We start from the raw sequence: 27,267 nt of genomic DNA on the forward strand, positions 1-27,267 counted from the left end.
CACAGTGCAAAAGCATCAATTCTTCGGCAATCAGCTTTCTTTACAGTCCAACTCTCACATCCACACATGGAAAAACCACAAATGGAAAAAACCATAGCCTTGACTAGACAGACCTTTGTTGGCAAAGTATTGTCTCTGCTTTTTAATATGTTTTCTAGGTTGGTCATAACTTTCCTTCTAAGGAGTAAGCATCTTTTAGTTTCATGGCTGCAGCCACCATCTGCAGTGATTTTGGAGCCCAAAAAAATTAAGTCTGACACTGTTTCCCCATCTATTTGCCATGAAATGACGGGACCAGATGCCATGATCTTAGTTTTCTGAATGTTGAGATTTAAGCCAACTTTTTCACTCTCCTCTTTCACTTTCATTAAGAGGCTCTTTAGTTCTTCACTTTCTGTCACAACGGTGGTGTCATCTGCATATTGGAGCTTATTGATATTTCTCCTGGCAATCTTGATTCCAGCTTGTGCTTCTTCCAGCCCAGCGTTTCTCATGATGTACTCTGCATATAAGTTAAATAAGCAGGGTGACAATATACAGCCTTGACGTACTCCTTTTCCTATTTGGAGCCAGTCTGTTGTTCTATGTCCAGTCCTAAATGTTGCTTCTTGACCTGCATACAGGTTTCTCAAGAGACAGGTCAGGTGGTCTGGTATTTCCACCTCTTTCAGAATTTTCCACAGTTTATTGTGATCCACACAGTCAGAGGCTTTGGCATAGTCAATAAAGCAAAAGTAGATGTTTTTCTGGAATTCTCTTGCTTTTTCGATGATCCAAGAGAGAGATGTTGGCAATTTGATCTCTGGTTCCTCTGCCTTTTCTAAGTCCAACTTGAACATCTGGATGTTCATGGTTCACGTACTGTTGAAGCCTGGCTTGGAGAATTTTGAGCACTACTTTGCTAGCATGTGAGATGAGTGTGATTGTGCAGTAGATTGAGCATTCTTTGGCATTGCCTTTCTTTGGGATTGGAATGAAAACTGACCTCTTCCAGTTCTGTGGCTACTGCTGAGTTTTCCAAATTTGTTGGCGTATTGAGTGCAGCACTTTCATAGCATCATCTTTTAGGATTTGAAATATTGAAATTCCAGGTCAACTGGAATTTCATCACCTCCACTAGTTATGTTCATAGTGATGCTTCCTAAGGCCCACTTGAATTCATATTCCAGGATGTCTGGGTCTAGGTTAGTGATCATACCATCATAGTTATCTCGGTCATGAAGATCTTTTTTGTATAGTTCTTCTGTGTATTCTTGCCACCTCTTCTTAATATCATCTTCTTCTTCTGTTAGGTCCATACCATTTCTGTCCTTTATTGTGCCCATCTTTGAATGTAATGCTCCCCTGGTATCTCTAATTTTCTTGGAGAGATCGTTGGTCTTTCCCATTCTATTGTTTTCCTATATGTCTTTGCATTGGTCACCAAAGAAGGCTTTCTTTTCTCTCCTTGTTATTTTTCAGAACTTTGCATTCAAATGGTATATCTTTCCTTTTCTCCTTCGTATTTCGAATCTCTTCTTTTCTCAGCTATTTGTAAGGCCTCCTCAGGCAATCATTTTGTCTTTTTGTATTTCTTTTCCTTGGGGATAGTCTTGATCCCTGCCTCCTATACAATGCCACAAACCTCTGCCCTTAGTTCTTCAGGTACTCTGTCTATCAAATCTAATCCCTTGAATCTATTTGTCACTTCCACTGTATAATCTTAAGGGATTTGATTAAGGTCATATCTGAATGGTCTATTGGTTCTCCCTACTTTCTTCAATTTAAATCTGAATTTGGTAACAAGGAGTTCATGTTCTCAGCCACAGTCAGCTCCTGGTCTTGTTTTTGCTGACTGTATAGAGCTTTTCCATCTTTGGCAACAAAGAATATAATCAATCTGATTTCGGTGTTGACCATCTGGTGATGTTCATGTATAGAGTCCTCTCCTCTGTTGTTGGAAGTGTGTTTGCTATGACCAGTGCATTCTCTTGGAAAAACTCTATTAGCCTTTGCCCTGCTTCATTTGGCCCTCCAAGGCCAAATTTGCCTGTTACTCCAGGTCTTCCTTGACTTCCTACTTTTGCATTCCAGTTCCCTATAATGAAAAGGACATCTTTTTGGGGTTAGTTCTAGAAGGTCTTGTAGGTCTTCATGAAGAAGTGAAGTGAAGTCTCTCAGTCGTGTCCGACTATTTGGGACCCCATGAACTGTAGCCTACCAGGCTTTTCTGTCCATGTGATTTTCCAAGCAAGAATACTGGAGTGGGTTGCCATTTCCTTCTCCAGGAGATCTTCCTGACCCATGGATTGAACCTTGGTCTCCCACATTGTAGGCAGATGTTTTACCATCTGAGCCACCAGGGAAGTCCATAGGTCTTCATAGAACCATTCAACTTCAGCTTCTTCAACGTTACTGGTAGGGGCATAGACTTGGATTACTGTGATATTGAATGATTTGCCTTGGAAACGAGCAGAGATCATTCTGTCATTTTTGAGACTGCATCCAAGTACTGCAATTCAGACTCTTTTGTTGACTATGATGGCTACTCCATTTCTTCTAAGGGATTCCTGCCCACAGTAGTAGATATAATGGTCATCTGAGTAAATTCACCCATTCCAGTCCATTTTAGTTTGCTAATTCCTAAAATGTTGACGTTCACTCTTGCCATCTTCTGTGTGACCACTTCTGATTTGCCTTCATTCATGGACCTGACACTCCAGATTCCTATGCAGTATTTCTCCTTACAGCATCGGACTTGACTTCCATCACCAATTATTTTCACAACTGTGTGTTCCTTTTGCTTTGGCTCTGTCTCTTCATTCTTTCTGGAGTTATTTCTCCACTGATCTCCAGTAGCATATTGGGCACCTACCAACCTGAGGAGTTCATCTTTCAGTGTCCTATCCTTTTGCCTTTTTTTTTTCTTTCTCCTTTTGCCTTTTCATATTGTTCATGGGGTTCTCAAGGCAACAATACTGAAGTGGTTTGCCATTCCCTTCTCCAGTGGACCACGTTTTGTCAGAACTTTCCACCAAGGCAAGGAACATACTTAAAAAAACTTTAAAACCCTTAGCTAACAAATACTCAGTATATAGAAAAAATAACTTATGAAGGAATAATACCAAAATATGGTCATTTCTGTATTGTATCGTTATGGATGATATTTTCTTTATATTTTCCATATTTCCAAATTTTCCTATGATCAAGGATATATTACTTTAATAGTCAGGGTATCATGATTAAAGAAAAGTAAGATGAGTTTATTTTGTATTTATGCATATTTATTTTAAAAGTGATTATTTTGACAAAATATTATTATATGATTACAATTTTATTCTTACACAAAACAGAATATATGGAAGCTTCAGTGCAGCATAAATAAACCAAAACTATTTTCAAAATAAGACTGTTTAAGTGAAACTATAATATATTCCCTTTACTACACTTTTACAGATTATTTCTCTACTTTTTAAATCCACTATACATTCTTGTTATGAGATGTACAGCTCAGTAGGGTATTTCACATTCAAAGTGTGTTTCTTAGCAATACTCTTTAAGCCAGAGTGTCTTTTTAATATCAGTCACTTTCTTCTGTGGAAAATTCTTGAAAACATTTCTTTCATTCTGTGAATGAACAATGTGAAGCAGGCTAGCAGGCCCCAGTTGCCAAGGGAGAGAAGGAGTATCAATTTTGTAATCACTAGCATTCTCCTTTCATGTTGGTGTACTCTAATGTTTTACACTTGGGGAAATATCCTTGAATTTTTCATTCCCAGTTATATAATTTCAGAAACATTTTTCTTTGTCAAGGATTTGGACTGAAAAAGAACAGAAGCCATAAATATGTCACTGTTTTTTTCTCAAGACCTGAAATAGTTACTGACCCTAAAGAATACATTTCATTTAAAAAAACACAGCCTTCTCATTAGCTCATTCACTCTCTACCTAAAATGCAAGGTAGAATCACTGAAAAATCTTTTGAAATATACCCATGCCCTGGTTCAAAACCCAAGTTATTATCTCTGGAGTGGAACTTAAAGTTCTCCAGGTGATGATAATATAGTAGAGACTGGATTGAAAACCATTGCATTATTGCAGTGTTCACAGAACCAGTTTTTGTTTCCCTAACACTGTGCAAGAAAGGTAGTAAGTGATGAATAGTTTCTTAAAAAATGAATGAAAAATGATACCTAGGCATATCTCAGGTATACTATTTTATACATAGATTTGCTACAATTACTCAAATGTAAAATTCAAGTAATAAAACCATAAGGAACCCAGAATAAAAAAATTAATGCTTTATATGTTAAAAGCAAGTAAGAAATGAATAAATAGTTTTAAAATGTTTTCATTTTACTATAAACTATTTTACCTACACTAAGTATGGAGTCTAAATTCAAAGCATAATAAAAAAGATTTTGTGTACATATGTGTTGATATTTATATTGGCATTAGCCAACATAGGAGAAATCTTTGTCGTGATAAAAATGTTCTGTGTCTGTGTCTTAACTGTATTAATGTCAATCCTAGCTGTGATACTGTTTTGCAAGATTTTATCGTTGGAGGAAACTAGGTAAATAGTCCATAGGATTGCCCCATATTATTTTTTATAATTGCATATAAATTTACAATTACCTCAAAATAAAATTTTAATTTGAAATAAGGCTAAAAATTATTTATCTACAGACTTTATCCCATGAGGTTTTGAATCACTTGATCCATGGAGGAGTGGGCACATGTCCTTTTTAGTTAAGCACCTAGAGGATTCTAACATACAGATAGGACTGACAATCAGCCTCAGAGCTGCTTTCACTTGTGTGTCCAAGGAGATATATGGTTAGGAGAACTAACTCTGGAATCTATTTGTTTCATTTTATTTCTGGCAGCATCATGTACTTGCTCTGTAATATTGACTCAGTTTCCTCACATGTACATGGTAAACAATAGTAATAATGAAAAATTGTTGTGAAACTAAATAATTCAATATATGTAAATTGCTTAGTGCCTAAAACATAATCATCAAAAGTGTTTATATTACTTTAATCATTTTATTATTTCCATAATAGTTTAAAAAGAGTAAAATTTTGGAAACGTAAATATATATCAGTAAGAGAATAGATGAAGAAATCTCTTTCATTCATAAAATAGAACACTAGGTAGTAAAATTAAATGAGCCACTACTTTAAATAATAATAATGGTGACTTTCAGAAGCATAATATATATCATTAAAAGCTAGAGTACAGAATATAGTTGGTCTTATTCATTATAAAGTGAGAAACCATTTTCATATATTGTTTAACAATATATACCCCTTTAGTAATTGGATATAAGCATAAATAAGGAGAATAAATATTGAAATTTAAGAAATGGCTATATTTGCAGAGGATAGAGGTGAATGTAATTAGGGATGAGTACATGTATGTTTTAAATGTATTTATAATGCTCTATCTTTTCAGTTTCATTTTTAATAAATATTTTTATATATATTATCTTTAGAGCTGTTGTATATCTGAAGTATTTCATAATAATAATGATAGCCAATATTTAATTATTTAATTATATACTAGACTCTAAGCTCTTTAAAGAGATTATTCACTTTATTTTCCCTATAACCCAGTAAGGTATTCTTATTTACCCTAAATGAGACATATAATTACTGTGAGCTATCATTTTCTAGTGGCAAGAATTCAAGGTGTTGAAATTAGATAGACCTGAATTTTATTTTTGATCCCTAGCCCTAGTTTTCCAGTCTCTTATCTATAGCAAGGTGGTTGAGAGGCGTGGAAGCAGAGGCTGCAAAGGGCTCAGCACATAGTGAATATCCAATAGTTGACAGCTATCGGAAATTGTTTAGCCTAGGGGCAATGTAGAAGATGGAGAAGACAGGAAAATTTGAAATGATTAAATTTATTTATTTATTATATAGACTTCACCTTCAAAATATACTTCTATATTTTTAAATTTAAATTTTTTTAATTTAAAATTTTTTAATGTAAATAAAGTTTAAATTTTAAGTTGTATCATGTTTTAAAAGCAAGATCCTTGACCAAATATCCTAGGATGCACAAAGATAGTTAAAGCTATTCATATGATTATGAATGTCTTTTGATATAAAACACTAAAATTTTTACCATGAATGCTTAAAGCAGCAAGATTGAAAAGCTTTATAATTTTTAGAAAAATCTTAAAAATTGCTAATTTTTATATGCTTTGGTTTCAAAAATATTCTAAGAATAAGCCCAAAGTGGACAGCTTGCATCATGTTCTAAAATACCTATCTTATCAGAAACTTAACCAAGGTAAACTTTATCAAAGTTGTTTAATAAAGAGGATTACAGTGATTAGATGTGTTAGCTAACACTACTGTGGTAATCATTTTGCAATATATAAGTGTATCAGATCAACGTGTCTTTCACCGTAAACTTATAAAATGTTATGGGTGAATTATCTCAATAAAGCTGAAAAATATAAAGAGATTTTTAACTATTCTTTGATACATGAATTATGTTTCATATACTTCATAGTGTATCACATTATGTGTAAAGAAGCAGATGATTAAATTGCTAAAATTTTCAGAAATATGTGATAATGATAATTCTTTAAATTAATTTGTGAGACACTTCTTAAAAATGAATTTAAAATATTTCTTATATGTCACAGGAATTTTTAGCACTATTTTTTACCTAACTTTTTTGTTCCTTACAAAACACATTCCTTACTTACCTGTCCCTTCTGTCTCAATAATAAAATATTTATTTTCTGTAGGAATGAAGCCACACTATTGTGATATTTTTACTCATTTCCCAACTAAAAATGACAGGACAAAGTGGAGAGCAGGATGGAATTGGTATCAGCTAGCCTTGGGTTTAAATCCTGGACTGGACTCTTATAATTACCATTTTAGCCTATTTATCATCCCTCTCACCCTAAGATTATTCATATGTTAAAAAGATATAATAATAGTATCAAACTCATACAGTTGTTTCTGGATATGCGACAAGACAATGTCTTAGTGCATATAACATGAACTTATTAGAAATGCTTAAGGTACGATAGAAGCAACATTTCAATTATATTGTGGAAGACTTTATTGGAATCTACATCAATGTATTTAATGGTTCTTCTTAATATCAATTTATTACATTTCATATAAACTATGTTTTCAATTTAATAAAAAATTATCATAATTTTTCTATATCACAATAGAGTAAAAAAAACAAAACAACAACAGTAAAACTCCACTGCAACCCAAAAAGATCAAAATCTAGTCTTGACTGTCTGAGTAAATGCCTGTGTAACTTTTACCAATTCATTTGGTATTTATGGGTTAATGCCTTTCTTATCTGTAAAATTAAGAGTCACACTAGATAATTCTGAGGTAAACTTTAAGAAATGGATCCAAGAAAATTAAAAATACCTTGCTATCATTCCATTTCAAAAATTACCCAACACCATCAATGAGTGATGAACAAAGAACAAATATAAATCCACATTGCAAAAAAATGAAAATAACTTTCGTCTACAGAATGCCACTTATAAAACCAGATTTTTTTTTGTATGCCTAATGTTTTGCTACTCATGCATTGCCAGAAAAAAAATGTCTGAAATATTTTTGTTAAACAACCATTGCCAACAACCTCCAGTCAAAATAATAATAATAATGGATAAGCTTTCAAAGTAATTTAGAATGGCGCCAGTTGGTATGATTTTCTTCATTAAATTCAGTAATTTTAGCCAAACTGATTCTATCCTGTTTGGCAATGTAAAATGCAAAACATAACCTTAACTTTCTGTGTAAATTATTTTAACCTCTCCTCCCTCATTGGGAATCACTCCTAAGAATGGAGCTATTATTCACTCAGTTGATCAGGCACAAAACTTAGAGATGATTATTGATTACCTCTTTCCCTTCTTTCATATCTAAGCAAATATTTTAGACTCTAGCTTCAGAATATTCCAATGCAACCACCTTGCCTCTGCTACCACTCTAATCCAGAATCCCTAAACCCCAAATTTACCATCTTGTAGCCTGCTCTCCATAAGATTGCTACAGTGACATTTTAAAAAGGTAATTTATACCCCCTTACCCCAGAGTCATGCAATGTATGTTCATTGCAGTTGGGCTTCTTACAAGGCTTATGGAACTCAACGTATCTCAGCACTAGTCTACTCCCTAAATGTATCAAATTTTCCTTGTGTTATTAGCCTCCACTTTGTTTTATCTAACAGGCCCAAGTCCTTCCTTACCGACTTTGCACTAACTTTGTAAATGACTACAAATATATTAAGTATAGAATTGCCTATACTAAATGACTACTAGTATAGAATGGCTACTCGTATACAATTCATGGTAGCAGGTAGAAAAATGAAAGGGGCTTAGTTAACAGTAAGGATTTGTACCCTTCTTTATGCTTTTCTGGCTTAACTTTACTATTTCCTCCTGATGGGTGTGCTGACCAGGAATTTAAGAAACTGCATTTAATCACTCCTTTGCATCTTTAGCTGCTTGTCTTCTTGTTCTGTGTAACCCAACATTAAAACAGCTTTAAACCCAGAATGTCACAGTTCTCATTAGTCTTTCAACTCAGATCACTCTTTATGATCTGACCATGCACAATGGTATTAAACTTTGTACTTGTGTATGTCTCTGCTCTTGCATGCACATGTGTAGTTTACATAACCAGATAATAAGCTTCTTAATTCAGCAACTGTGTCTCACAAATCTCTGACATTCCTTCACCCACACATATCCCTGCTATAGCACCCACCATAGTAGGTACACAGTAATTGAATTCTCACTAAAATTTTGATTTACTAACTTCCTTCAAAAACAATGCCCAGAAATTTAAAAAATTGAGTTAGAAATTGAATATTTCTAATCTATCTAGCTGATTGTAGATCAACATGCCGCTTACATCAAGAAATGGAAGCTGAAAGTAACTTTACGTTTGGTCTTAGATTGAAAATTAAAACACAGTACATAATTCACCTTTTTGTTCTAAGAATTGAAAAAAATCACCAATAAAATAGCATTTTAGACAAGGTGTAATCAGTTTTGCTATAATAAATGGATTCTGCCTTGTGTGATTACTTCTTTACATAACTTGGTCATTTTATGTTCATTATTTTTGCCTTCTTCCTTGAATAATTACAATGGAATATGTACATATATGAGAAAAATAATAATCTTCAATGTATATATTTGTATTTGCAATTCAAAATAATTTCAATATTTTGTCCAAGGGACAAAATAATCAATGGCTGTGACTGTTCATTTGTGTTTAGCTTGCAAACCATGAGAGTAATAGGAAATGAAAAACCACTGCAGATTTTTCAATTAACTTAACATAATAATAAGTATTATTTATTTGAGAAACTATATATAAAATATTTTCTATGGTGCTTTCTGATTGATTATAAAAATATGCATATATGCAAAAGGAATGCAGCAATGGATTTAATTTTAGATTTTTTGTTATTTAGATTTTTTTCAGTATTTGAATGTATATTTGAATGTCCTAAGATCAAATCTTTGTAGAATTACATAAGCTATTATTATATTATTTTGTGTTTTATTCATTATATAAAATATTCATAAAATATAGTATTTTATTCAAGATTATCAGAACATTTTTTTCATTTTTCACACAAATGTTGACCTTAGTATGTTGGAAGGAAAGTAAAATGAATAATGACAGCAACAGTAAAAATCTCTAAATAGGAAGTAACTATCCTCAAGATCCACAGCTCAAGCCAAACTATGAATTTTGTATCAATTTCCTTGACAGGTTTTTTTCTTTTAAGCATTCCACAACAGTACTAGGGACTTGTAATGTTACAGCTGTTGGTGAAAGACAATACTGTTGGTTTCAACTCACATGGAATCTATAATCTACTGAGATGTACAGACAAGTAAATGGCAGCAACCAACAATGGATGTTCAGACTAGGAGGAGGGAAATGCATCAGGAGGGGTCAATGGCAGCACAAATTAAAAGGAAAATTAAAAACAGGAGTATGTGCAAACACATCTAGAGGAGCAAAAGGCACAACTTTTAGGGAGAAGAAAGTAGTTCTAGGAGGTTGGAGCAGTGCACAGGGCTTGTAGGGCCCGGAATTGAGGAGCAGAGAGATGCTACTGCAGAGGTCGGTGTCTGTTTTGAGCAACTTCATATTAACACTTTTGCAGCTTTTATAGATGTTGTTATGGCTATTGTACCTCAAGCAGGCTAGATTTTTATTTTAATTCTGAGTCATATAAAATAGGCACCATTTCAATCTGAACCTCTGCTTCCATCTCTCATCTAACTACACAGTGATTTCCAAGATGTGGAATGCAGCCCAAGCAAATACCAGAGGTGATTGCAGTAGGTCCAAGAGCCAACATGAATATCAAGCTTTACTATGGACTAAAGAAAAGCAAAACTTCTTTCACACAAGGTAACTTAAATTTTTCCTACTGCTGAAGAATTTATGTCACTGTTGTTCTCTTCCCTGTGTACTCATTTCTAATGAAAATATAATGATTTATGATCTGTTCTCCAGAGCTTTGTGGAGATAGTGGCTAGCACAATAAACTCATCTGTGCTCTTGTGATAGCAGATCATGATGGTGTCAATGGCTACTATTTTCAACTGGCATCGTAAGATCTGAACAGGGGTTTTCAAAAGAACATTACCTGACTAGGAGCAATGCCTCAATAAATATGAAAGGGAAACATAGCTGAAAATATATATGGAATATGTGATAACCTAAAACAAAAACTCTATTAGGTAAGAGATTGCCTCTTTGCTTTACTATGGCTTGTAAACCTTTGAAGGTCAGATAAAGTCATATTACTGTGAATAAGCCTCACAGTATCTAGCTCAGTGCTTTACACAAAGATATTTGCAGAATAAATTAATAGGACCACTTATAAACAGCTACTGACACAATTCAACTCAGATACATTAGTTTAGGATTCACTTAATAAATATCACTTAATAAATTAATATCACTTAATAAATTAAATATCACTTAATAAATATTGAGTGGTCACTGTTAATAAGCATTCACCCTGACTCAAGTATCTCACATAATTAACTTATTTAATCCTTACAGCAAATGAACATGAACGTAGATATTCTTTAGAAAATATTAATGCTAAAGATGGAGAAGATAACAATTAAGAAAACAAATGATACAAACCAAGGAAAAATCTAAAAATTTTACCAGTAAAAATATATGACATATTTATCATTTTATTGACATTTCAGAATTTGATAGATTAAAAAAAGAATCCTACCCCAAGAAATTATACATCTGTTGTAATCGGTTACACAATCCTTAGATTCTCTAGTTTTCACTTACACAGCATTTACATTCTCTCTGAATTATACCCTGGCCTACTTTAGAAATTACATTTGAATTACCAGTTTTTATTTTAATGCAGACCAATCTTTGGTTACTTGAATATTCTCTGGTTTATTAATTGAATGAATGAAAATAATAGGTTTCTCAATATTGGTTTATCCTTCCTAATTTTAAGAAATGAATTTGAGTTAAATGTGGGTTAGAAATGTTCCACATATTTTGCTTTGATTGACTGATTTGTGGAAATATCTCCATGTGCATCAGCATGTTTAAGTAATGAAAACCATAGAAATACTGGGATTGCTGAATTATTGAAAAATATTTGGAGATGAATGATATCTTAGCCCATTTGGACTGCTGTAACAGAATACCATAGACTGGGTGGCTTATAAACAACAGAGATTTATTTCTCACAATTCTGGAGGCTGAGAAGTCCAGGATCCAGGCACTGGCAGATTCAGTGTCTGGTAAATCTTGCTTCCTGGCTCATAGCTGGTGGTGTTTTTGTTGGGTCCTCACATGGTGGAAGGGAAAAGAGAGCTTCCTAGTGCCTCTTCTATAAGGGCACTAATTGCATTTGAGAGGACACCCATGATCAGGACTTAATCACTTTTCTTTTTTTTTCTTTTTTTAAAAATATGGAACGCTTCACGAATTTGCGTGTCATCCTTGCGCAGGGGCCATGCTAATCGTCTCTGTATCGTTCCAATTTTAGTATATGTGCTGCCGAAGCGAGCACGACTTAATCACTTTTCAAATGCCTCACCTCCACATACCGTCACACTGGGAGTTAGATTTCCACACGTGAATTTTGAGAGAAGAAAAACATTCAGGTTTTAGCTTGTCACACTTAAGTTGGGAATAGAAAGGTTTTTTTTTTGTTTTTGTTTTTTAATATCTTACATTCTCAATATATAAGCAAATAGAAGGGGGGAAGTGGAAGTAGTGACAGATTTCCTCTTCTTGGGCTCTAAAATCACTATGGATGGTTACTGCAGCCATGAAATCAGAAAATAATTGCTTCTTGGCAGGAAATCTATGACAAACCTAGGCAGTGTATTGAAAAGCAAAGATATTATTTTGCCTAGAAAGGTGCATATAGTCAAGGCTATGGTCTTCTCAGTGGTCATGTATGGTTGTGAGACTTGGACCACAAAGAAGGCAGAATGTCAAAGAACTGATGTCTTCAAACTGTGGTTCTGAAGAGGACTCATGAAAATTTCTTGGACAGCAAGGAGATCAAACAAGTCAATTTTAAGGGAAATCAACCCTGAATACTAGTTGGAAGGACTGATGGTGAAGCTGAAGCTCCAGTATTTTGGTCATCTGATGCAAAGAGCCAACTCATTGGAAAAGTCCCTGATGCTAGGAAAGATTGAGGGCAGAAGGAGAAGAGGGTGTCAGAGGATGAGATGGGTGGATGGCATCACCAATGCAATGGACATGAACTTGGGCAAACTTTGGGAGATGGTGGTAGACAGGGAGGCCTGGTGTCCTGCAGTCCATGGGGTTGCAAAGAGTCAGACACAACTGGGCAACTGAACAATAACAACAACAACAATTTATACACAGTACACAATGGAAATACAGCTTTCCACTTGATCATGTTTCAGCATGTCTATGATAGTTGCTAAAGTCTGTGATTTCACAATAATAGAGCTTTACAATGTTTACCTCACTAAGCACCTTGGCATAATCAAGGGGCTCTATGAAACCTAGTACTTTGAAAGGAAGATGGAGTAGATAACTTCTAAAGTTTCAAATGACAATAATAATAGAAATAGACATACTCTGTAATCCCATTAACAAACAGAATCAAAAACTGCTTTGAAACTTTACTTATGAATTACACATATCTATACCAATTAAAATCTCAATGTCTTCTCTATAAAGAAAAGTCAGAATTCCAATGGCCACCTATATCTAATTAATATAAAATTTCCATGATGATGAATATTTTCATTTATGGAGAAAAAGATCTTGTCCACTGGAAGAACGGAATTACATTTGAAATAAAAACAAAAGAAACAGGAAGCATCACCTCAAGAAAGAATAGAATGTAAAAAAATCTTACTAAATTGTGGCTTTAGCTTAACAAAATTTTAATTCCTCAAAGCAGATAATTTTTCCAATAGTTACTGATAAAGGCAAAGCCTTTAACTACAAGTCCCAAAATATTTGAAGTTAAGAAACAATCCAAAGGAGTTTCTATTCACAGGAAAGTAAACATTAACATACGACCAAAACATCACCAAGAAAAAATTATTATAGTAAATAAATAGCTCTAGGAATCCCAAATGTATTTTTCTCTGCCTTTACATAAAGGACCCAGCATTGACCCACTTATATTATGAAACATTTAACAAAATGAAGCCGAGCAGGGCCCTATGGGCTCCTAGGCACGGAATCCTTTTTGTCCCCCATTTCTTATAGGCAAGACCCCAGCCTCCATGATCTCTGAGTTCCAAAGGAAAGAGCAGTTGCTAATCAAGGGACAAGCATCCATGAATCCGCGTTCAGTTCAGCTCAGTCATGTCCAGCTCTTTGCAGCCCCATGGACTGCAGCACACCAGGCTTCCCTGCCCATCCCCAACGCCTAGAGCTTCCTCAAACTCATGTCCATCAAGTCAGTGACACCATCCAACTATCTCATTCTCTGCCGTCTCCTTCTCCTCCTGCCCTCAATCTTTCCCAGCATCAGAGTCTTTTCCAGTGAGTCAGTTCTGTGCATCAGGTGGCCAAATTATTGGAGCTTCATCTTCAGCTTCAGTACTTCCAATGAATATTCAAGACCGATTTCCTTTAGGAAATCTGGTTGGATCTCCTTGCAGTCCAAGGGACACTCAAGAGTCTTCTCCAACACCACAGTTCAAAAGCATAAATTCTTCAGTGCTCAGCTTTCTTTATAGTCCAACTCTCATGTCCATATGTTGCGGAGGAGGGGTGGGTGGGTGAAGGTTGTGATTTCCCTGGTTTTGTCTTGCCACAGCAAAAATTTGAAATGAGGGGTGAATTGGTGTTACAGCTCAATTTTATTAGGAAAAACAAAGGATAATACTCACTCAAGGAGTGAGGGCAGGCTGACCCAAAAGACAAGAGAAGAGAGGCTCAATCCTTCTAGGCCTCCACCTTTTATACATTTGTCTCCTCCCCCCTGAACCTGCCCTGTGTAAATTGGGTAGTTAGGAGGACTGTTTGTTTTACCTAAGGTCCTCACTTTTTGTCCTATTTTTGTGGGCTTTTCCCTTCTTTGTCTTTTAGCCAGTGCCATTTTGTACTCCTTTTTCCTATTTTACCTACCTAACACATACATGACCACTGAAAAAACCATAGCTTTGACTGGATGGACCTTGGTCAGCAAATAATGTCTCTGCTTTTTAGTATGCTGTCTAGGTTGGTCATAGCTTTTCTTCCAAGGAGCATGTGTCTTTTAATTTCATGGCTGCAGTCACCATCTGCAATGACTTTGGAGGACAAGAAAACAAGATCTTAACTGTTTCCATTCTTTCCCCATCTATTTGCCAAGAAGTGATGGGACCAGATGCCATGATCTTAGTTTTCTGAATGTTGAGTTTTAAGCCAACTTTTTCACTCTCCTCTTTCACTTTCATCAAGAGGCTCTTTTGTTCCTTTTCACTTTCTGCCATAAGGATGGTGTCATCCTTGTATCTGAGGTTATTGATATTTCTCCCAGTGAAGTGATAAAGGTAATATGGGGATAGGAAATGATAAGATAATAGGAAACCACCTTAGTGGTTAAAGTTAGATTAAAGGGATCAGAGAGGCTTATCAAGATTAGGAGACTAGAGTACCAAAGATCCAGCACACACCCTAATCTTATCAGCAATATCACCCTTTTGAAACTTTGCGGAAGAAAAAAGCAAGACTGTTACTGCTTGATCCTCACCACATATCCCTGCCTTACTACATAACCACAAACCTAAACAGCATATTAAAAAAGAGAGAGAGAGAGAGATAACACTTAGACCATAAAGGTCTGTATAGTCAAAGCTATGGTGTTTCCAGTAGTCATGGAGAGACTTGGACCATAAACAAGGCTGAGCACAGAGGAATTCATGCTTTTGAATTGTGGTGCTGGAGAAGACTCTTGAGAGTCCCTTGGACAGCAAGGAGATCAGATCAGTCAATCCTAAAGGAAATCAGCCCTGGATATTCATTGGAAGGACTGATGCTGAAGCTGAAGCTCCAATACTTTGGTGACCTGATGCAAGGAACTGATTCATTAGAAAAGACCCTGATGCTAATGAAATGGGAATCGGAGTTTTTGTTCACGGAGCCAACAAATGAACTTAACAAACACAAACACTCTTGGTAATAAGTGAATAGGATTTACTAAAGAGAAGAGAAGTACAAAGTTCTCAGCATAGATACTGAGAGAGGGTAAAGAAGTGGGACTTACAGCAGTTTTTATATTTTTAATCCATACATTTTTCACTGGCTCCTGGTCATTTTTAACCAATCAGTTTAAAGGTCAAGATGTTTAGCATCTTTAAGCCTTCTCTTGAGGCTCCCTTTTTAAGTTGCCACCTGCAGGGAGCCGGCCTGAATGTACAGGCCCCTTACGGCTCTAAGAGAGATCAAAAGGTCTCTCTTTGTCCTGCCACCCCTTCTTGTTAAAGTATAGACTGGCATTTGTCTCCTTCAGGGAAAAAACACACCGGTGACCTTTTTGCCTGTTTTTCTGGTGCTGATAAGCTCATCATGCTTGAAACCTGTTTTCCATCTATTGTTCTATTGATGAAGCCTGTTTTCTATCTAATGTTCTAATGATCTTAATCATGTTGGGCGCTAGGGTAATTAATGCTTTACTGATCTTGAGTGTGGGAATTTAAAACATCTGTAGCTCTGCACGTATGCAAACCCTCGATCTATTCTTAGTAACTCCTGTTAGCGTACATATAGGCGTGGTGTTCTTCAATAAAGTTGGCAGAGTCAGACGCAAGCGGACTCCGTCCCTCTCAACCCCATCTTTCTCTTTCTGAGTCTTCTTTCTGAGTCTTCTTTTTCCTAGGTACTCTGGTAATTGCGTTCTTGACCAGTTCGTTTGCCGGCAGGCTCCGGCAGCCACCCTTTTTCATGCCTCCTGGCCATTTACAATGGATCAGGCATAAAGGTTTAAGATTAATGATCACCAGTTGAAATGCCGTGAAAGTTGCTCAGTCTTGTCCAACTCTTTGGGACTCCATCTTGAGGTGCTAGCCTAGTGTGTTCCCCCTTTGCATGGCAGAGAAAATAAGTCTAGGCTTTCCTTCTCTTCCATAACCCTGTTTCCATATTTTTGCTTTCCTTCAGTGCATAGAGAGCCAAGATTTTGGCAGAAAAATAAAGAGCAAAAAACAAATTAGAGCAAAATAAATTCTGAGTATGCTGATTTTAAATACTGGACCTCTAACTACTAATCTTCTTAAGACAGTCACATATTTCTGTATGCTTTAAATTCATTTAAGGTTTATAGGATAATTAGATACATTGAGCTGCTATTAAGTTTATATAAGTGATTCATAACTGCACAGTCAAGAAGGTGATTCACTTTGCCAACAAAGGTCTGTAGAGTCAAAGCTATGATTTTTCCAGTAGTCATGTATGGATGTGAGAGTTGGACATTAAAGAAGGCTGAGCGCCAAAGAACTGATACTTTTGAATGGTGCTGTTGGAAAAGACTCTAAAAGAGTCCCTTGAACTGCAAGGAGATCAACCCAGTCAATGCTAAGGGAAATCTATCCTTGATATTCATTGCAAAGACTGATGCTGAAGCCGAACCTCTAATTCTTCGGCCACCTGATATGAAGAGCAGACTCATTAGAAAAGACCCTGATGCTGGGAAAGACTGAAGACAGGATGAGAAGGGGAGGACAGAGGATGAGATGGTTGGATGGCATCACTAACTCATTGAACACGAGTTAGAGCAAGCTCCAAGATACTGAAGGACAGGGAAGCCTGGCATGCTGCAGTCCGTGGAGTCACAGAATGGGACACAACTGAGTGACTGAACAACAAAAATTAAATTTGATTTTTTGGTTTAAAATCTGACTATGCCACAATTATTTTTAGCCTTCTCTATCTAGAAAGACAAGATTCATGTGTCACTTTCTTTGATTCTGAGAATTAAAACCTGAACTTCTCCAATAGCCTACAGTAAAATGAAGCATTGTATCTTCTTGTATCCCTCTAGCATTCTGAATTGTCTCCTGATTATATATTTATCTCCAATATGCCTTATCTTTGCTTTCTAAGTTTTTCTATTGTTCTAGGCATGGTATGTATACTGAATAAATTGTTAATAAAAACATTAATTAATGAGAAATTAGTTGGTACTGTGCTTGACAGTGCTGGAACATGAAAGAAGGCTTTGGTAAAAATAGTAGGTTCATGCTGACTTTATGATGACAAAATATTTTAATATTTGGCAGAGACTACAAGCACTATTCTTTTGGTCTTCTCTTCTGCATTTATAAGTTTAGAGCCTTATGACTCTTCTGACTGAGGCCTTTTTCTAAACCTGGTCCTTAAAATTCTCCAGCCATCTTTTCTCCTAACACAGTGGCCTAAGAGGCCACACATGCCAAATAGCAAAGTAACAGATGTGATGTGACTAAATAAGCCTTTAGGTTGGAACAGATACTAAGATTGTTTATAACTGTTGTATAGTTTAACATATCTGACTAATAAAGAAATTGGTACCTTAAAGGGGGATGCTGCTACAAATTCAAAATTCACCCTAAAGTGTAAGACAAGAGTATATGGTCAGATTGTGAGCAGTGGGGAAACTGATGTTGGATGCTAGAAAGACTTTGATTCATGTTCAGTTCAGTTTAGTCATTCAGTCATGTCCAACTCTTTGCAACCCCATGGACTACAGCATGCCAGGCTTCCCTGTCCATCACCATACTCCCAGAACTTGCTCAAACTCGTGTCCATCCAGTCAGTGATGCCATCCAACCATCTCATCCTCTGTCATCCCCTTTTCCTCCTGCCTTCAATTTTTCCCAGCATCAGGGGATAAGGACAAGACAAGCATGTCTTCTGCTCTTGTCACTTCTGTTGAATATTTTACTCAAGGGACTAACCAAAGTAGTTAGACATACACACACATACATACACACCCCTCACAAAACAGATTGTAAAGGAAGAAGTAAAACTATCTCTATTTCTCTATTTGCAAATGACATAATCTTATGCATAGAAAATCTTGAGAAATTCACTAAAAAAACTAGAATTAATAAATGAGCTTATCAAGGTTGCAAGATATAAGATAAACATACAAATATCAATTAAACTTCATGAAAATGAAATTTAAACAATTACATTTATAATAAATGTAGAAGAATAACATGCTTAGGAATAAATTAACAGAAGTGTAAAAATTTTACATTGAAAATTACAAAACATTGTTTAAGAAGCTAAATAGGACCTAAAATAAGGGATGCCCATCTTGTGTTTGTGGATCAGAAGATTTAATGACTTTAAAATGTGATATTCCCCAAAGTGTTCTACAGATTGAATGTGATCTCTTTCAAGATCCCATCTGGCTCTTTTGCAGAATTTAACAAATCAATCCTAAAATTAATATGGAAATCCAAAAGGCCCAGAATAGTCAAAAGATAGTGAAAAAAATAAGAAAGTTGAATTAACAGTTCTAAATTTTAAATTTACTATAAAGTGACAGTAATTAATATAGTGTAATCTGGTATAATGATAGAAATACAGAACAACTGAATAGGATTTAGAGTACAGAAATAAACCTTTACCTTTATGTTGACTTGCTTTTGAAAAGAGTGTCATGGTATTGCATTTTATAAGAAATAAACATTTGGCTTTTCAGATGGCCAAAACATGCATTTCTCATGTCTTTGTCCACAGTTCTTGACTCATAGTTCCCCAAACAACTGAAATTTCCAAAGTGTTGATTACAGGTGTCTTTTGATACATTAATGAGGTGACTTTTTGAAAGCATCTAAGAATGAGGACTGATTGCTGACGGAGCCAATAATGTAATTAAAGGGTTGGAATCTGATCCTATCTCAGGGGAAATAGTGACAAAATTTAGTTGAAATCTTGAACACCCACCTGGTGTCGGGAGAACTGCTTGTTTTACAAGATCTATTTCAAATATTTTTAAATAAATAATCATAATAATGGAATCTCAACACTCTCCAGACTCTAAGGAATACATTTAGGAGTGAAACAGCAGATTTATTTTAAAATGTCAGAGTTTACAATATGCTGAAAAATACATTTTTGCAACTGTTCAAACTTATGATGAGTTTGTAAGTCATTTCATAAGTATATGAGAGAATATTTAACTTTAAAAAATTCTTTAGGTGTTATTTAAGGAAAAAGGTTTGAATACCGCTCATCTAAGCCATTATCTCACACCAAAGTTATTGCAATATCTTCTAGTATTCTTCCTGCTTGGCAGCCATTCCTCACTCAAAAATATTTTCAAAACATTTCAGCCAGTATGGCAGAAATGAGCACAATGTTATAAAGCAATTATCCTTCAATTAAAATTAAATAAATTTAAAAAAAAAAGAACAGAAAATTGGAGTCAGAATGCTGCTGCTATTGCTAAGTCGCTTCAGTCGTGTCCGACTTGTGACCCCATGGACTGCAGCCTACCAGGCTCCTCCGTCCATGGGGAGTTTCCAGGCAAGAGTACTGGAGTGGGTTGCCATTGCCTTCTCCGGAGTCATAATGATAGCGCTTAAATACAAAAATTCAATCAGGTCACTATTAATACAATGCAGTGGCTTCTCATTGTCTTTCCTGTGAGCCTTTCCAGCGACTGTTGCCACTGCTGCTTTACCACCATCCCATGGAAACTGAACTACGAGACGCCTGAGCCTCATGTCTCTGGGCTCTTTCTCAAGTTCTTTTCCCTTCCTGATTCATTCTCACTCCCTCCACTTTCCCTCCTTCCACCATCTGCCCTTCTCCTTTTCATAATCAACTTCTAATCATCACTCCGGTCTCAGTTCTGAAATCAGCTGTGTCAGAAAATACTCCTTGGTCCTCCAATTATGAGTCAGAAATCCCCTTAATGTGTTGGCATAGCACAAGACTTCAGATTTAGAAACAGAATTTATAATGGAAGCCAAAAGCTTACTTGCTTACCTTGTTTTGGCTCCTTGAATCCTCATATTTTAAACGGTTAAATGTTTGCATGGTGGTATTTTTTGTTTTCTTATTTCTCCAGCTGATTTCTGACCCAAGTTTATAGACATATAAAGGTATCTTTCTAAAACAAGACCAAATGTGTAAATCTAGTAATAGGAGAACCTAATTATTTCCTCATGCTCTGGCCTGGAAGAAATCCTCACCCTTCAGTATTCAAAATATACCACACTTCCACCAACAGTTTTTCTACTTTCATTTAAATTAGCTGACAATCTACAGAAAAAAGATAGTTATCTATCTTTTAGCACTGAGGCTCCAGTGCCTAGCACAGAATCTCATATAGAGTGTGTGTTCAATAAATTGATACTAGATGAATGAATAAAATCAGAACAAGACAATAAACACCAGTGATTTCTGATTCGTTAATTGTTGAGAATAGCTTTGAGGTCATCTGTGCCTTGGATTGAGCCTTGAGTTTACTTTCTCACTAGCATTTTCTGTGTGGGTAGGGCAATTCAACAAGGACTCAGCCTCAGTTTCTTAGGCTACTCTTTCATTTACCACTCAAAATGGAACCATTGTTTTGAATCTGAATGAGTGCATTCACTTGAAATCTTATCTAACTCTGCTTTTCCCCTGTCTTAGGGTCAGTTGTTTGGACAGTTCAATTTTTTTCAAACCTGACTTTGCTCCTGTTACCCCTTGTAACCAAACACGCACAAATTAAGGCAAACACAGAGAAGTTCAGCAAGAAATTCTAAAACTCAATTTTTCACATATATTTTCCCCATTAAGCTGAAACAGTGCTTCAGAGATATCATGAACTACAGGTAAGTTTGAAGACCGAGTAATGTTTACAGCAACACAATGGAGAAAAGATACTGCAATGAATCAAGCTGTTATTAAAAAGCTTCAGTAACTATTCAGTGAAATCACTGAAAAATTGACAGATATTAGATCTAATTCTCTTCAAAAACTACATGAAAGAAAGTGTTAAGTCGCTGAGTTGTGTCCAACTCTTTGCATCCCCACGGACTGCATTCTGCAAGGCTCCTCTGTCCATGGGATTTCCCAGGCAAGAATACTGGAGTGAATTGCCATTACCTTCTCCATGGGATCTTCCTGACCTAGGGATCAAATCTGGGTCATCACACTGCTGATGGATTCTTTAACATCTGAACTATCAGGGAAGCTCATGAGAATTACCTTTTCAGGAGGAAACTGAGTGACTTAAAAAAACAAATTTAGAAGGTTATGAAAATTAATAAAGGAAGATTTGACAGTGGTTTGGGAGACTTATAAGAACAGAATTCATGAAATAGTATTTGAATCTTTATATGAAGTTTTTGGCAAAAGCGGAGAATATTTTTTTCAGTGAGAAAGGAAGCAAAGACATATTACTTATTTTACCTAAACACAGGGACACAAAAAACTGCCTTCTGAGTTATTTTACAACATTTGTTTTACCAATTTAATTTCAAATTTTATAAAAATTTATGACATTAATTTTTGTGGCATCTTAATTTTAATAGTATTAAAAAGGGGAAAATGTGCCATTTGGAGATGAAAAATATGCAAAAAATGTGATGTGATTTACAATATATTAATAAACATCTTTGGATAAATAAAATGAAACCTAAGAAATGTGAAAAAACTTGAAAACCAAGCAAAAATCCTACCTTGTACAGAAAGAACAGTGGTCCCAGATAGAGTTGGCCTAGATTAAAAATTAATATTTCTACCCAGTCTCATGGCATTTATGAAGCCAACTTTTCTGAATCTGTTTCCTCATCTATGAAATGGTAACAAAAATATCTTTCACACCAATCTTAGGAATAGCTGAGAAAGGTGTGTGTGTGTGTGTGTGTGTGTGTGTGTGTGTGTGTGTGTGTATGTATATATATATACATACACATAACAATTTTACAAATTAAAGTTTAATTTAATTAAAATGAGCATATAGTTCTGTAGCAATACTAACCCCAGAGAGCATAAGATGTGAAATGTTGAAAGTCACATCCTAGGGGGCTCACAAAATGTTGAACTTCCTTTTTGACTGGTTCTTTCATATGAATATCTGATCTTTTGTGAAATATGATTTAAAGCATATACACATGCATGCAAATGCACACACACAGGCACTGCATATACACACACACACATATTAGTTAGGGCTTTCATCAATAATGCACTGGAAAAGCAAAGAGCATAAGAAAGAAAGAGAAAAGTGAAAAAGAATACATGCAAATTAAAGACCAAGTCATGTCTATTTCTAAGTCCTGTTTTTGCAAAAGTATTTGTTGATACACCAGGTACATGCAAGCTCTGTTAGTACCTTTCACTAAGAGCTTGATCCAAAAAGCTCCAATTTCCACCACTACTACAAGCCTATTGTTTAAAATTCAAGTACAGCTGATTTTCAATATTATATTATCTTCAGGCATACAGCATAGTCATTCGATAGTTTTACAGATTATACACCATTAAAATTATTACAAAATAATGGCTATGATTTCCTGTGCTTATAAACATATCTTTATTGCATATCTATTTTATATATAATGGTTTGTGTCTCTTAATCCCACACTCCTATCTTGCTTCTCCTGCCTTCCCTCTCCCCACTAGTAAAAACTTGCTTGATTTTTATAGCTATGAGTCAGTTTCTGTTTTCCTAATATTAAAATATTTATTATTTTTTAGATTCTTCATAAAGTGATATAATATAGCATTTATCTTTCTCTGACATCTCACTAAGCATGATAGACACTAGGTTCATCCACATTGCTGCAAATGGCAGAATTTCATTATTTTTAAAGGCATAATATTCCATATATACAAGGTTTCCCCAGTGGCTCAGTGGGAAGGGATCTGCCTGCAATGCAGGGGACACTGGTTTGATCCCTGGGTCAGGAAGATGCCCTGAAGGAGGTTATGGCAACCCACTCCAGTATTCTCCCCTGGAGAATCCAATGGACAGAGGAAGTTGAAGGGCTATAATCGATAGGATCACAAAAGTCGGACACGACTGAAACAGCTTAGTGCACATTCCATATATATATGTGTGTATATATATATATATATATATATATACATACATATACACACACATATATCCATCCATCTGTCAATGGACACTTGGGTTGTCTCTATATCTTGACTGTTGTAAATAGTACTGTTATGAACATTGGGGTGCATGTATCATTTCAAATTAGTATTTTGGTTTGTTCCCAGGAATTATACACCCAGGAGTTATATACCCAGGAGTGGAATTGCTTCATCATATAATTGCTCTATTATTAGTTTTCTGAAGAGTAGTCTATGCAAAGCTTTTGGGAATGCCTTTGTAGCAAATCAGTTTCACTGCCTAATAAATACAATCCCAAGCAGAGTTCCAACTGGAATATTTCCCTCTTATGTTCTACATAAGAAGAAAAATCTAGATGAATGATGTCTAGATCAATGGTTTAGATACCCTTGTTGAAATTGAAATGGATATAACCATTAACACTGAGTTTATCATCCTTATGCCAAAAAGAGAGGGTATTTTAAAGCTAAAAATGAAAAATAATAAAATGGGAGACTGGATGATTCATAATTGGTTTTGGTTTAGTGCAGTGATATTGCAAAGATGAGTAGCCTCATCCTCAACTCCCATTAACAAATTTGTTTAGTTGTTCAGTTGCTAAGTCATGTCCGACTCTGCAATCCCATGGAATGCAGCCCACCAGACTCCTCATCCATGGGATTTTCCAGCAAGAATACTGGAGTGAGTTGCCATTTCCTTCTTCAGAGGATCTTCCTGACACAGGGATCAAACCTGCAGCTCTTGTGTCTCCTGCAGTGGCAGGTGGATTCTTTACTACTGAGCCACCAGGGACGTACCTATTTAAGTCCAATTAATAAATACTTGCAAATCAATTGGTGTATATCTGAACCAACTATAATCTCATAGATCACTGAAAAATACAAAACTATCTATCTTATTTATTTAGATACGAACCTACTCTAGACAAGCTCATATTCTGATATCATCACTTTGGATAATTTTGATTATGTCAGCTGAAATGGGAACAATAATAGATTCAGACAGTGTTTCTGCATCTTGTGAAAGCTTCTTCTAAAATACAAAGCATAATCAAGGAATAGATTGGAGGCTTTAACAATTCTATTCTTTTTTATGACTCATAAAGAAGCAAATCTTTTAGTTACTATTCACTTCTTTTACCCTCCTTTTACAGCAGTCTTTCTAGGGAGCCCTGTATGACATTGTTTGAGATATAGCTAATGCAACAGTTGAAAAGTATTGAATCAGTTCAGAGGAAAAAATAATTGTGGACAAGTTCTCAGAAACTTTAAGCTGACAGTCTTTTAAAAATAAGAAATGAACAATTAGATGTGCTGTGTGTTGATTTCAAAATGAGCAATATAGGAAAGCATATCTACAGAAAGAATGTTCAGAAAATAATGTGCAAATTGTGGGGTGCTTTTGTATAAAACACAACTTAATTTGAATAGAAATCAATGAGCAGCACATTTTTTTTAACTTTTAATTTTGTATTAGAGTATAGCCAGTCAGCAATGCTGTGGTATTTTCAGATGGACAACAAAGAACTCAGCCATACCTATACATGAATCCATTCTCCCCCAGACTGCCCTCCCCACTAGTCTGCCACATAACCTTGAGCAAAGTTTCTTGTGAAAAAGCAGCACTTAAAATGCTAAAGTTGTTCAGTTCAGTTCAGTTGCTCACTTGTTTCCGACTCTGTGACCCCATGGACTGTAGCACGCCAGGCTTCACTGTCTTATCATTAACACCCTCTCTCATCCCCTTCTCCTCCTCCTTTCCCAGCATTAGGGTCTTTACTAATGAGTCATCAAGTGACCCAAGTATTGGAGCTTCAGCTTCAATATCAGCCCTTCCATGAATATGCAGGATTGATTTCCTTTAGGACTGACTGGTTTGATCTCTTTGCACTCCAAGGGACTCTCAAGAGTCTTTTCCAATACCACAGTTCCAAAGCATCAATTCTTTGGGGCTCAGCTTTCTTTATGGTACAACTCTCATATCCATACCCGACTCCTAGAAAAACCATAGCTTTGACTATATTGACCTTTGTTGGTAAAGTTGTCTCTGCTTTTTAATATGTTGTCTAGGTTTGTCATAACTTTTCTTTCAAGGAAGAAAAGCTGTAAGCATCAACAAATACATAACTTTAAAATCACTCTGAAGAGTTGACTGGCTGATTGACTGATTCTTAACTGATTCATATAAATTTCCCACTAAGAGAGTACTCTGTGTCTCAAGGGGTAAAAATAGAGATGTTCTTCCTAATTTGAGTTTATTTTACTTGGATTGTACATGACCTGAAAATCAGGCTGAAAATTTGTTTTAAATTCTTTATTTAAATACAAATCATCACTAGATATTAATAATTATTATAAAAATATTTATAAAGTTACCTCTGTTTCCTTTCATAAATCCCAACTAAGAGTTATTATTAGTATTTGTGGAACAAGAGTATAGATAGATAGATGGCAACTCACAGAAAAAGAAGTGATTTTTCTCCTTTATAATTGTCCCTACTGCCTTTTTTTCTTTTTCAGATGCTCTAGATTCTGTATGTACTACAAAGCCATGATATAAATATATATAGTTCAATCCAGTACAACTTAAGTAGGAACTTTATCTTTAAGAAGCCCTAAAGACTTACTGGCTACCAGACATGTAATACATCCAGCAAAAGCCTTGAAAAAAATATAGGTTAATCAGAAAACCCTCTTTGAAATATTCTTCTTTCTTTGTATTATATTTGAATCTCTTTTAAAGAAAGCCATGTGTGGTCAGATTAATGTTTTTCATAAATTCCAAAATAGCATTTTAATCTCTTGACTCAGTCAAACAGGTGAGCTCTATATGCTAACTCTCATAATTTATTCACATATTTATTTGCTCATCATATATGCTTTGGTACTTCCAAAAGGACTTTGTTACAGCTTATATAGTCAATGAAGATTTTAGCACAGTGATAGAAGAATGAGATCCCAATATGAAGGATATCATGTAAACTTGCTTAGGGGACATTATTTATTAATTGAATGGTATTATAATGCAGAATAAATAAAAAGTAAAATCTCTAACATTGAACTAGGAAAAAATTTGATGTTACAGAAATGTCATTGTGAAAAAAATAAGTCATATAAGCAAAACACTTATTTTCAGCACATTGATTGATGCATAACTAGCTCTTTTAAGGAAGAATTAAGTTTATATTGATATTTAGCATGTCTCAAGGGGTGCCCATTTCCTTGAAAATGCTCATGAATGACATCATTATAGCTCTGTTGGCTAAGATCTAAGAGTTGACATGTTTTGAATCACAGAGAAGTAGTTTTCTTTCGTTGAAGTTTATTTTCTTAAGAATCTTTCTTGAGATAGATAATTTAAAGAAGCAAAAGCAATTCATTAAAAAAAATTTCCACAGAGCTAAGATATTAATTACATGAGGAACATGACATGTGAATTAAGAATTCTACAAGTAAGGGGAAATTTACTGCAATTTTTTAAAATTATTTTTGACTTTTTAACCATGTATGCTTTGACGCTTGTTTTTCTATAGGTAGGTATGTCTGAATAGAAGGCTGTTAAACTGTAAAATTCAATCATTACAAAATCAGTTTTCAGCTGCAAAAATTAAGGATTAGTCACAATTTTTATATGAACTCTTCTATAATTTCATGGTATCTTAGATGAGGGACAAGACAGACAAATTCTAAATAATCTTCCTCTTGGATTAC

The 27,267-nt window shown here is 35.2% G+C and overlaps 1 protein-coding gene and 1 non-coding gene across 3 annotated transcripts in view; both read right to left on the reverse strand.

The window, feature by feature from the left end:
• Window positions 1-27,267, reverse strand: part of CNTN1 (contactin 1) — a 403,973-nt gene that overhangs the window by 210,668 nt on the left and 166,038 nt on the right. The gene's annotated exons all lie outside the window — the stretch shown is intronic.
• LOC133049483 (U6 spliceosomal RNA) lies at window positions 11,967-12,073 on the reverse strand. The gene has a single exon (XR_009691336.1). It is a non-coding gene; the product is annotated as a U6 spliceosomal RNA (small nuclear RNA).

This window comes from Dama dama, chromosome 3 (assembly GCF_033118175.1).
Source record: "Dama dama isolate Ldn47 chromosome 3, ASM3311817v1, whole genome shotgun sequence".
Taxonomy (NCBI): domain Eukaryota; kingdom Metazoa; phylum Chordata; class Mammalia; order Artiodactyla; family Cervidae; genus Dama; species Dama dama.